The sequence below is a fragment of the Lampris incognitus genome, chromosome 2 (assembly GCF_029633865.1).
Source record: "Lampris incognitus isolate fLamInc1 chromosome 2, fLamInc1.hap2, whole genome shotgun sequence".
Taxonomy (NCBI): Eukaryota; Metazoa; Chordata; class Actinopteri; order Lampriformes; family Lampridae; genus Lampris; species Lampris incognitus.
In genome coordinates this window covers 33373962-33387677 of record NC_079212.1, presented here as the reverse complement: position 1 = coordinate 33387677, position 13716 = coordinate 33373962, and the positions used below count along the sequence as shown (strand labels likewise).

The 13716-nt window shown below is 44.3% G+C and overlaps 1 protein-coding gene across 3 annotated transcripts in view; it reads left to right on the top strand.

Annotated features, from left to right (window-relative positions):
* Positions 1-13716, top strand: part of sema3b (sema domain, immunoglobulin domain (Ig), short basic domain, secreted, (semaphorin) 3B) — a 122774-nt gene that overhangs the window by 62742 nt on the left and 46316 nt on the right. The window contains exon 1 of one of the 3 annotated variants that reach the window (XM_056302133.1): positions 11319-12179. The exons of the other annotated variants lie outside the window; for them this stretch is intronic. The gene's annotated coding sequence lies outside the window, so the exon portion shown is untranslated. Of the gene's footprint in view, positions 1-11318; positions 12180-13716 lie in introns of those variants that run through there. 3 annotated transcript variants of the gene reach the window in all.

Below are 13716 nucleotides of genomic sequence, written 5' to 3'. Positions count from 1 at the left end.
CAATGCTACACCAGCAGACTGTACTGCTTCCCTTGTTTGCTGTTTTCCAGAGAGCAGGACAATGTATGGGTAGGTGCCGGTTACTGTGACCTGAACAACCTGCCTGCAGCGTTAGTCAAGCATGAGCAGTCCAGTTCACACATTCAACATCAAATAGCATTGAAAACCTTTGGAAACTGCACTCCAATCAACCTAGCTTTGAACGAGGCTAACAAACAGCAAGTCTCCATGCACAACACAAAGGTGAGGGAAGATCATGAGATTCTGAAGGACTTGATACTTGCTATTTAGAGAAACAGGAATTAGTGTTCAGGGGAAACAAGGAAAGCACCGGCTCATCAAACCGGGGAAACTATGTGGAACTCTTAAACCTCATTGCGGAGAAAGAGCAACGGTTGGTGACGCGTCTTGAAGTTTCCTCAGTGTTTTCCGGAACATCGAACCGTATTCAAAATGACCTTATCTTGGTAGTGACACTCTTCAACAGAACATTCAAGATGAGGTAAATGCAGCCTCTCATGTCCATAAAAGTCAATGAGACCACTGACACAACCAAGAAAGCGCAGCTATCTGTTGTATTGCGGTATGTATGCCAAAATGGAGTTTAAGAGGCATTTTTGGGACTTAGTGATGTAATGCTGTGTAATGTAATGATGTGAGGCAATGGTGTTACTTAGTCATTTCACAGCTATCAAAAACCATATAACACCAGAAAAAAAGTGATTTATATATACTTTGACAATATTTTCATTTGGAATGTAGTTCAGCCGGGGGGGGGGGGCAGTATTCTAGAATTCTGTGGCAGTTGGAAGAATGACGAAGGATCAGATTGTTATAAAACATTAGAGAGCACAAAAGGATGTAATTTGGATTTGTGAACGCCCACTGCCTACCTAGCCACTGACCTCACCGCATGTCACTGTCCTTATGTCACCCAAGCCTAAAGGGAACTCTTTCATATTGATCAAATGTGGGTTCCCAACCTGGCAACCTAAAAAAAAGTATTTATTTATCGCAAATTTATAATGCATTAATACATGAGTTATTAACCATTAACAAAGTAATTGGTAACCACTTATAAACCCTTTATAAAGTATGTCTTATTGATTTCAAACACACTGCATCTAGCTGATCCCACCAGTGTTTCTCTTGACTGCATGAATCTTACCTTGGAAGTTAAATTTAAAAAAAGAAAAAAGTTTGGAAGTTAAAGTGGAGGGGAGAGGAGAAAAATAAAAACAGACTGAGCACACTGATGTGAACAACCTGGCCAGGTAACCTGGATATACAACGCTGTGAGGACTGTGGCTCTGTTGAGGAGCCCGGAGACGACATATGTGTAACTGTAATGTGTACTATCAATCAAGAGCGTTGCTCTCTAACAAAGAGCATGTGCACCCAATCCACTTTCCCTTTGCAGCTAAAGGTTAATGGATCAATTCGCAGATGTGCAGGGTTAACTGCATGTGTGGGCCTCTGAAATCTGTATATGTGAGCGTGAGGGGAAAGTTTAAAGCTTTCACCTTTTAGTAGGTGGTTTCCCTGGTTTTCGCTTTCATCTGGCTACTCTGTGATCTACAATAAAAGTGTATTTCTCTTGTAGACCACAAAAGTAGATGCCGACCTGAATCAGACTGGTAAAGGTGCAAAGAAGGATTTGTGCCCATCCTGAAGTTGTGCGGTCGAAAACCAAACAGCCTGGCATCTAGGTACACTTTGTGAGTCCGCATCTTGCTAGTCAAAAATAAACGAAGGGATTATTTCATTTTAATTTGTCAATGATGGGTTTATGTGTAAGTATGGGAGGGGACCCACCATGAACTGCGGGGGAAATTTGTTGCAAATGTCAATTCTATTTTTTTTCTCCCCAATTGTATCCGGCCAATTACCCCACTCTTCCGAGCTGTCCCGGTCACTGCTCCCCCCCCCCCACCGACCTGGGGAGGGCGACAGACTACCACATGTCTCCTCTGATACATGTGGAATCGCCAGCCGCTTCTTTTCACCTGACAGTGAGGAGTTTCGCCAGGGGGACGTAGCGTGTGGGAGGATCACGCTATTCCCCCCAGTTCCCCCTCCCCCCCAAATAGGCAGCCCAACCGATCAGAGGAGGTGCTAATGCAGCGACCAGGACACATACCCACATCCGGCTTCCCACCTGCAGACACCGCCAGTTGTGTCTGTAGGGATGCCCGACCAAGCTGGAGGTAACATGGGGATTCGAACCGGCGATCCCCGTGTTGGTAGGCAACGCAATAGACCACCACGGAGGCCCTTGATTATGTCAATTCCTTTTTTTTTTAATGAGCAACTTGATGATACTCTACAAGTTTCTCCTATTCATAGTTGCAGGGAGCTATAATTTATCCCAGCATGCATTGGGGTGGGTGGCAGGCAGGGAGACACCCTGAACAAGTTTCCAGTCAATTACAGGGCCCACACATACAATCAATCACATACCATTACCACATAAATTGCCTGTGGGCAATTTAGGACTCCAGCTCCTATTTGGTAACATGCAGGCTCCACACAGATGGGCTGGAATCAGACCAGGACCCTCTCATAGTGAGATGATGGTGCGACCCACTAAGCCACCGTGAAGCCTCCATATTTCTCCCCACATGTACATAAACTGAATGTGATAAAGCAACACATCTTTTGTACCAAGTCTTGCTGGTACAAGCTGTCACTGCCCAGTGATCACCCAGTTAGTATGTTAGCAAAAAAGCGGATTCTACTAGTGTGTGAGTATGAGTGAATATAAGTGTATTCAACGATGTTATGGTCATGCTACATGGTGTTTTAATACACTCAGTGACCTTTGGAACTAGTCTTGAAGTGTGTGAATGACTGTATGTGTGTGTGTGTGTGTCACTAAGCATGTTTCAAGGTGGTCTTACACACTCAGTGACCCTCAGACCCAGCTGTGTGTGTGTGTGTGTGTGTGTGTGTGTGTGTGTGTGTGTGTGTGTGTGTGTGTGTGTGTGTGTGTGTGTGTATGTGTGTGTGTGTGTGTGTGTGTGAAGGCTCACTGCAGCCAAATTAGTCGCCCTCCCAGCCTCCTGGCACCATGTCCACCCCCAGTCCACACACACACACACACACACACACACACACACACACACACACACACACACACACACACACACACACACACACACACACATCCTTCTGAGGAGGTGTGATTACATCAAAGTCAGAAGGGGGGATTACAGGTTTCTTTGCCCCAAGGGTTCCTAAGCAGGACCTCGCTCTGTTTTCCTTTCTCTCTCTCTTTCTCTCTCTCTTCTCTCTCTCTTTCTTTCTCTGTTTTTCTCTTTCTCCATCCCTTCCTCCCTGTTGTTCTGTACATCTCTCTCTTTCGGCCTGTCTATGTACCTTTTTTCCCCGAGTCTCTGACTCCCTTCTTTTTAGTTTTTATCTTAGGCCACCTCCTTCTCTTTCTGTCTTCTCTGCTATTTGTCCGATCACTCTGTCCTTGTTTTGCTCTGCAGTTTTGCCCCTATAGCCCCCATGGTGTCAGGGGTATGTGGATCAAACCATGCATGTGTGATTCATCAGGCCACCTGGGGTGATGAATATGCTAGCCGACCCCGATGAGCACTAAGATGGAAAATGAAGACTGCAGACTTTATTCAATTTTCTATCTCTGTTCTTTTCTGTTTGTTGTTGTTTATTCCCTATTTAGCTCCCTTTCACACACACACACACACACACACAGCCCACACATCATGTGGTATTCTGCAGCATAACAGCGTTGCCAGTTGTGCCCTTCATCTCTCCCTTCCTGTGCCCAGCCAGATTGTGACCTCATCAGCTTGATTCACTGAGCTTGCCTATTTCAGTTGAATTGCAGTGCTAGCTTCGTAACAGACTACACACACACACACACACACACACACACACACACACAGTCACACAGTCACACACTCTCATTAACGTCACATATGTAATTTACAGTGGGCCCCTCCAGCCTCTCTTTGTAATGACCCGCACTTTGCTGTGTTATCCAATCAATATAGCTTTTGCTAGATATGTCTTTGCGTGTGTGTGTGTGTGTGTGTGTGTGTGTGTGTGTGTGTGTGTGTGTGTGTGTGTGTGTGCATACGTAAGGGGTTGTCTGTGTTTGACGCGATTAGCACAGGGTTATGGGGTGGAGAAACGGTCACTGTGGCAGTAATGATCCGCTAAGTACTTTTTATATATATATATATATATATATATATATATATATATATATATATATATATATATATATATATATATATATATATATATATATATATATATATGTATATATATATATCGGGTCTTGACATACAGTCACGCACATGCATGTTCACATTAACAGAAAGACTCGCACAAACACGTTTACTTATTTCTTCATGCTGTGCTGGTAATAGTCGAGGCTAAGCACTGTGCCACTTAATACAACGAGACACTGTGAATGGGGGTGTAATTGATAGTTGTCTCTCTTCACACCCGGTGAAGAGCAGCTGGTATCTCTGAAGAGTGAGGGAGATACATACATGTATGTGTGGATGTACACACAAACAATGTGTGTGTATACACCGATCAGCCAAAACATTAAAACCACTGACAGGTGATGTGAATAACATTGATTATCTCGTTACAGCCCACAGAAGAGCTACTGTAGCTCAAACTGCTGAACAAGTTAATGCTGGCCATGACAGACAGGTGTCAGAAAACAGTGCATCACAGCTTGCAGTGTATGCCGGTCAGAGTGCCCATGATGACCCCTGTTCACCACCGAAAGCACCTACAATGGGGATGTGAGCATCAGAACTGGCCCATGGAGCAATTAAAGAAGGTGGCCTGGTCTGATGAATCACGTTTGCTTTTACATCATGTGGAAGGCCGGGTGTGTGTGCGTCGTTTACTTGGGGAAGAGATGGTACCAGGATGCACTATGGGAAGAAGGCAAGCTGGCGGAGGCAGTGTGATGCTCTGGATAATGTTCTGCTGGGAAACCTTGGGTCCTGGCATTCATGTGGATGTTACTTTGACACTTGCCACCCACCTAAACATCGTTGCAGACCAGGCACACCCCTTCATGGCAACAGTATTCCCTGATGGCAGAGGCCTCTTTCAGCAGGATAATGCACCCTGCCACCCTGCAAAAAATGTTCAGGAATGGTTTGAGGAACATGACAAAGAGTTCAAGGTATTGCCTTGGCCTTCAAATTCCCCAGATCTCAACCTGATCGAGCATCTGTGGGATGTGGGATGTCCATGGAGGCCCCACCTTGAAACTTACGGGACTTAAAGGATCTGCTGCTAACGTCTTGGTGCCAGACACCAGAGGACACCTTCAGAGGCTGTGGAGTCCATGCCTCGACAAGTCAGAGCTGTTTTGGTGGCACGAGGGGGACCAGCACAATATTAGACAGGTGGTTTTAATGTTTTAGCTGATGGGTGTATAATACTAACACGCATACAAACACATGTAAGCGCCAGTCTAGTCATTATGATTTATTCACTTGTGCATTTTATTGTTTGTCTTGGTCAAAGTTGTCCTGTAGACCACCATCCGATGCTGCCTAGTTACAGTCTCCCCTGTCATCACCTCGCAGTCTCCATTCCCTTTCAGATCATGCCTCCTGCATAAGATAAAGTCCACCTGTGAGCACCTTCCTCCACTCTGTTCCTCTCTCTTCTTGAAATATGTATTCACCACACCTATTTCCATCCTTTTTGCAAAATCCATCACCATCTGTCCTTCCACATTCCTCTCCTTGACAGCATACCTACCCATCACCTCCTCATCACCTCTGTTCCCTTCACCGACATGTGCAGTGAAGTCTGCTCCAATCACCACTCTCTCCTCCTTGGGTACCCTCTCCACCACTTCATCCAACTCACTCCAGAATTCTTCTTTCTCTTCCATCTCACACCCAGATTGTGGGGCATATGTGCTGATAACATTCATCATCACACCTTTGATCTCCAGCTTCATACTCATCACTCTGTCTGACACTCTTCACCTCCAGCACACTGTACAGGGTGATCTTGCAGCTCCAGTCTTGGGATAACTAACACAGAGGGACATCTGTGTTTTAGGTTCGTTGTCTTCTTACTGTATTGTTTTTTTCTTCTTCTCCTTTTTCTTTTTAAAGAACAAGACTTTTCCGGGATAAACAGTGGTCCTGTTTTGTACTTAATCTATTTGATTTTTGCTAAATGTTTTTACTGTTGTTTAGGTATATCTGCTTTTTTTTTGGTGGTACTTTGGGAAAGGGCAGTTGGTGATGTTCATCCCGACAACTTGGTTAGAAAAAGAGTTGGATTCTATGTGTGGTTGTGCATAGCATGAAGGAAAAGAACCTCCTGTTAATTCGAAATGAGTACACCAATTTTGAAAATGTCCAGAGCAGATATTGCCTTTCAGGTCTGAGGTTTGGTGTTAGGCATGGTGGAAACAAACTGACCATTACATTGAGACATACACCTTGTATACCTTTTGAACTTCAAGCCATTCACAGATCAACTCTTAACTGGAGATCCTTGCTTGTGTTGTATTATCTCTCAGATGTACATCGCTTTGGATAAAAGCATCTGCTAAATGATAACATCGTAACATTGTAACACACTCTTGACATTATCTTCCCTCAGAATCACCCCTACTCCATTTCTCCTCCCATTCCCACCATGGTAGAACAGTTTGAACCCACCTCCGATGCTCCTGGCCGTACTCCCCTTCCACCTGGTCTCTTGCACACACAGTATATCTCCCTTCCTTCTCTCCATCATATCAGCCAGCTCTCCCCCTTTACCAGTCATAGTGCCAACATTCAAAGTTCTGACTCTCACCTCCACACTCTTACCCATCCTCCTCTCCCGCTGCCTCTGCACATGCCTTCCCCCTCTCCTTCTGCTTCACCCAACAGTAGCATAGTTTCCACCGGGACCCTGCTGGCCAACAGTACCGGTGGCAGTCGTTGGTAACCCGGGCCTCGACCGATCCGGTATGGAAATCTGATTTATGATCTGTATATCTGATTTGGCAAAGGTTTTATGCCAGATGCCCCTTCATGACGCAACCCTCCCCATTTATCCGGGCTTGGGACCGGCACTAAGAATGCACTGGCTTGTGCATCCTCAGTGGCTGGACTGTGATGAGTTGCTGTAGCTCAAATTGCTGAAAATGCATGTACACACACGCACATGCACGCACACACACACACACACACACAAGGAGAGTTGATATTCAAGTGATTTCTATTGTTGCTTCCATGGTGTGATTATTCACACATGTTACCTATTGCCCCATCGCCATTTCATGCTGCTGATTTTATAGGCTCGGCATCAAGGCCTGGCTTTTCTATTTCTGTCCATTGAGCAAATGTTTTGAAAGGGACTCTTATGATGTTAGCAGGTGTAAGCTTATTGCTCTGCTCCTTTTACTGTTGTAGTTGGCTTAGCCTAAATACTTTCCATACCTTAGAAGTCATTTGTACTGACTTCCACAATGACCAATATACCAATCTCTTTCTATTTCCAAATGTTTTATCTTGTTTATGTTGGTAGATTTTTTTATATAATAATTTCTTTTATTTGCTTTCGTATTTTCTTATTCTTGTGTTATTTTCCTTTGTAGCTGACCCACTTTAGTCATGTCGTCATCACCTGAAATCTCTATCAGCCTAAAGCTGCAAATAAGTCAAACGTTTTTTAGCAAGTAAATGGGTTATTTTTTTTCAACCTGGGGTCCAAATACGTCATTTATTTTCTGATATTGGATCCCAGGTTCTTCAGAACCTTTTGCCAGTCTTGTCCTACGGGGGCCTGCCTGTAATGGCCAACGACCCATTTTGGCACCTGACCCACAGCTTAAGAAACCAGATACAGCTATTGTGAGTATCAAGTATGGGTGATATAAAAGGACTTGACAGCTTCCATTTTAAAGCTATGCTTAAATCAGTGTTATTGTAGCTGGTTTGTAGATTATAATATTTGCCTTTGCTTAAGGTTTTTATATCCTCTGGAAAGAGTATTAAGCATTGTGGTGGTATGTTTATGTAATAATAGTCTCAAACACTGGTACAGACATGATATAATCCAGGTCCCGTGTGTGTGTGTGTGTGTGTGTGTGTGTGTGTGTGTGTGTGTGACATGTCGGTCGTAATTATATACCATACCACATCATATAAACTGTGTGCTCTGTATTACATAAAAACAAAAGAAGACTAATCTCCTCATGACACAAATTAGGTTCTATCAAATTTTATGCTAGCAGGAAATTAACAGTGGTAAAAAAAAGGAAATGTGTATCTAACTAAAAACTAGAAAAGTATAGTATTAGATTTTCAAAAATTAATTAGCTTTTTGTGTATTTTCCCCAGTAAATGATTACCTATGACTTGTTTTTGGCATGTTTCTTGCCTACAGTTAACAGATTTAATACCACGCTTGGAGATGTTCTCTTCAAAAAAAATATCCCAAGTTTGATGAATTGTGGGAGGCTAGTCTAGAAGTTGTTGTGATTGACTGCTTTTGTTCCCTCAGTTTTATCTGTTTTTGTCTATTATCTCTGGAAATCTGTAACAATCCTATTTTTAATATGTTTTTTGGAAAGAAACTCGGCCCTACTCAAAATAATGACGGTAACCCACTGCAAAACCACTTGACCCAAAAACCAAACCTGCAGGTCAAAAAGTAAAGCGAAGGAATAAATCACCGAGGTAGAAAGGAAAGTAAAGGCTCTTGAAAGAACTCTGTAATAACGAGTTGCATTCATATTCTCGTATTGCATAACAAATTTATTTAAAGCCGAATCAATCTATGAAACCAATGAGGGGAATCACATGGCACACTTTGTACCTTTACGTAATAGGTTGGAAAACATATCCATCCAATTAAGTTCGTTAAATACGTTATTTCTTTACACTTTATTACTCTTTGAAAAGGCTACCGAAGGGGTAATGGACTCTACTTATGTGAAATCTCCAGAGTTTCATCATTCTGAAATGTGCACTGCCATTGTAAAGTTAAGTGTGGCTGGGATTAGGTGGACAGCTACCAGACTCACTATGCCAGAGCCAAATCTAAATACCACAGGTGATTTCTATCGAGCGTGAAGTGTTCATACGTGTGTATATTTCCCCCCTGTGTTCTGCTGGAGCAGGATTTTGACTTAAAACACAGCGAGTCCCGACGATGCGTCTTGGTAAGACTAGCTCTTTCCACTGTCCGCGGAGAGATTCCCACATGGACACGTGGATTCAGTGTGGTCCCACAAGTATCATTTTGCTTCATTAACCGACAATAAAATAAATATCCTCTCGGACGGCATCAGGACGCCTTGCCCCTATCTGCTGCATGGCTGGAGAGGCTAGGCTAAGACAAAGGCCATTGTTAGGATCACAGCGCCAACTCCTCAGCCTATAGAGAGGCCAGAGACATCAGACTGGTTTATGATGGAGAGGTCAGAAGGGGGTGAAACACACACACACATGCACACACACACACACACACATGCACACACACACACACATGCACACACACGAGGATACTTTCACATTAGCCTTGCGCTTACACAAACAAGGAAACAAGTATGCTTTGCATCTACAAATACTTGAAAAAAAAAAGATAACACATGGACATATCGACTCACACATTTTTACATGTGTGGCATGCAGATATACACACCCACCCACACACACACACACACACACACACACACAGAGTCCCATAATCTCTCACCAGGGTGCGGTTCCCATAGAGTTGTAGTCAGGCCATGGGTCACACATCAGGGGTTTCACTGTTGTATGTGTGTGTGTGTGTGTGTGTGTGTGTGTATTTACATGTGTGCATGTGTTTTTGTGCACATGCGTGTGTGTGTGCGTGCGTGCACGTGCACATGTCGCCATCTTTCCCCCAGCTGTCTCAGTCGTTTGGTCTTCATTCCAGTAGCAGGTGTGGGGCTGTGCCTAGCAACCCAGGCACACACACACACACACGCACGCACGCACGCACGCACGCACGCACGCACGCACGCACGCACACACACACACACACAATTGTAATTGCAGTAAAGTTTCCCCCAACAATGTTTGTTGAGTTACAACAACGAAACGTTTCACCCATGTCATCTGTGTTCTGTCTTTTCATAGGAACTGTTCTGCTCTGCCCTGTACTGTCCCTACTAGCTGCGATGTGAGCCAGGCGGTGTATTAACATAGCTCAGTTGTGCAGATCCACATAGTAAAACCTCAGCGCCAGAATCCGTTTCATCACCATGTAAATGTACACATACATGGCGTTTGACTTGGTGGGTTTGCTCACATTAGATACACAAAACATCGCTCTCCGTCATACCAGAAGTAGCCTAACTGTGTGTTTACCCAGCGGGAGGAGAGGAAAATTAGGAAATGATCAGTTTCATTTATATATATACTGTGCAAATATCCAACAGGTTTGCACGTAAAATAAAACATTATTGTTAACCTATAGGAGGTGAAAGAAAGTATTTTTGTGGATATGCATACATCTGGATTATGCCAGGCTACCAAACTCTGACAACTCCGTTTCCACATTTACTTAATTGTGCACTTGTTTCTGTCCTGAAGCTGTCCGTCATGGATAGATGACCTTTACGTAAACCTAGGCATGTAAAGGAAGTGATGTAACCCCTCGTAGTGTAAATAAGTGACAATTACCCCCCCCCCTTATGTGTAGTGTGGTGGCTTATCTGCCCTCAACCACACTACTGTAGAGCTAAATCCATGTTGTCTGCACCAGAATGGGACTACCTATCATTCTGTGTTGTCTTTTGGTCCATTTACTATATCCGTCCATCTTTTTCTATCTCTTTCATTTTATGCCTGCTGCTTTCAAACTGCTCTCTCTCTCACTTTGCCTTTCTGTTGTTCTATCATTATGTCGTTCTCTCTGTGTCTCTCTCTCTCTCGCTCCCTCTTGCACCTTGTGTATGGATGGACTATATTTGTGCCAGCAAAGATCTCATTCCAAACTGTCCTGCTGACTTTATCACCATGGACTTTCATTTCATCCAGTCACCAATGCAGAAGTAGTGATTCCTCACATGCTGGAGCGCTTGCATGGTCACAAGCCACACACATAGACAAAGTGTGTGAGAGAGGGAGAGAGAGAGGGAGAGAGAGAGAGAGAGAGAAAAAGAGAGCAGCACATTGCATTTCCCTGCCCCTTTCCACTCCCCTCCGCTTACCTCCCACCTTTCTCTGCTCTCCGCAACCCCTCCCTCTCCTCCTCCGCCTCTCTTTCTCTCTCTCCCCTTGAATTAAGTCCATTATTCCTGCCCGCTCTCCCTCTGAGCACTTCTGTGCCGCTCGGCTCCTGTGAAAAGTCCCTGGTGTGACTGTGTGAACTCTCTTGTGTGTCTGTGTGTGTGTGTGTGTGTCTGTGTCTGTGTGTGTGTGATCAGACGTGTTTAATGTGTGCGGGTGCGTTTGGGGTTTTGTGTTTTCCTAAGTGGACCTGCAGTGCGGCCGTTGCTCAGCGGCGCTGACCGGAGCCGGAGGAAGAGAGCGCTCCCTCACTGCGTCTCGTGTTAACTTGCACGCCGGCTGCATCTCGAGTTGTCTTTAGACTCTCTGGACGTTTGGCCCCGATGCAGGACTTTGCTGCTGCTCTCTTTCTGCCCCTCAGGCACCACTCCCACCGCTGGGATTACAGAAGAATTTTCTTTACAGCTTTCTGAAAAGGAAAAAAAAAAGAGGATTTCAACTGGAATTTCTACCTGCCTCACATGCTGTTGTGTTTAGCTGGTGTCTCAATCCCATAACCGACTTTCAACCCTCTGCTCCGCTCTTTCCGGACTGAGCTAAGGTCACTTTATCCTGAATCTGAAGGGAGTTTTTTTTTATAGCTTAACTTTGTGTTACTGACAGACATGCATGACCCGGAGAACGGGTGTTTTGTGGGCTCATAGTGAGCGCTCGGTCAGTTTGTGTGTGTATGTGTGATTGTTGGTCTGTAAAGGACTCGCTCTCTATGGACTCTCAGATGGGAATAGGTGCACCTGAGGTCTTTTTCTCTGCAATGGACAACCTGTAAATCGATGGAAAACGGCAAAAAGAAAAACAGAAACGTGTTCACGGAAATGGTCAGTGCCACCAGAACAATGACGGGCTCAGGTGGATTCTGAGAATTTAGCTGTCACGGAAATGGAGAGCAAGGTGAGGTTCTTAATCTTCTTGAAGGAAATTTGTTCCCACAGCCTGTCCATCAAAGAAGCAAAAATTTTTGTAACTCATTACATATTTAAATATGTACATATATATCCATATTCTCACACTTGGGGACACAGGTGCAACTATATATTATAGTCATACATATGTGACATTCGGTGGGAGATGGGTAGAAGAACTTGGTCCAGTCAGAAGAAGTCTTTTTCACTGTGTCTTATATCGACAAGATATTTGACGTATGGTTTGCAGTGATTCAGTAGTGTAACTGGAGTAAAAGTCTATACTACTAAATCACCAAAGAGCCTGTAAAGACTAAATGCAACACACATCCAAAGAATGCATGAAAAGTAATATTTTGTCTAAACTATTTGATTTGATGACAAAGGCCTTGTCAGTAAAACACCATCTTGCAGAAATTGCTAAGGTTAGTGAAATCGGTACATGTCATCTTGTGCTTCCTGGTCAAAAAGCTTCTGGTTGGACAAAGAAAATACTTGGTGATTGCATTTAAATCGCCCCACAGTCACTGTGCTGTATGCAGAAAATGTTTGGCTCAATATGTTTAGTTCGGTGGCTAAGCCAGAGAAGACTGTTGGGTTCTCAGGATGATTCTGAATAGGGTCACTGAGGAATCTGTGTTTGATGACCGGCCTTTATTCCTCTCGGTTGCTCTGCTCAGACTAGAAGCAGAAGTGAGTTGTCTCCCTCAGAGATATGTTTGGACCTCCTCCAGTCAGGAGACTAGAGGCCGCTCTGTTAGGTCCCAGCTGACTGCTGGTTCTGCTTCACACCGGGCCAAATGGCCGGCTACCAGCTACCAGCTGTGCACCTACATATTAGTGGCTCCTTAATTTTACCTCCCTCTCTCCCGCTCTCTCTTTCTCTCTCTCTCTCAAAGCTTGTTATACCGCATAAGAAGTAGAGGCCAGTAGTCTTGAGAACATGATATCCAGGGAGCTCTTGGAGGCAATATATATAAAGGCGGTTTTTTTTGTCACAGCAATTAATATTGAAATATATATTGTCTATCAAGTCGTGCACAATATTTTGAAGGTAATACCAAGCCGTCTTTGCTGCAGGCAAAGCTATCAATCTGTGTTCTGATTGACAAGGGGATACAATTTCTGGTTTTTGGACAGACTGACTTGAAAGTTCAATGGAACCGCACTTCCCCAACGTTCCCTCTCAGGGCCCATTTTAACTCTTACTACAACTATAATTAAGCTACATCGAAGAAGTGCTAGCCATGGGTCAGGGTGTTGGCAAGCTTTCCATTCATGACACAGGGCCAGATGGCTCGGTACCAGCTACCAGTAGAGTGCCCTAGCCTTCCTGGCTCCTTCATTCTCTCTCTCTTGCTCCCTCTCTCTCGCTCGCTCCCTTCTCTCTCTCTGTCTTTCTTGCTGTCTCTCTCTCTCATAGAAACCTCCAGCCACTTTTGACTTATCGCTGCCTCTTTGCGAATGCATTTGTGTGTGCATGTGTGTGTGCGCGCTCGTGCATGAGTGTGTGTGTGTGTGTGTGT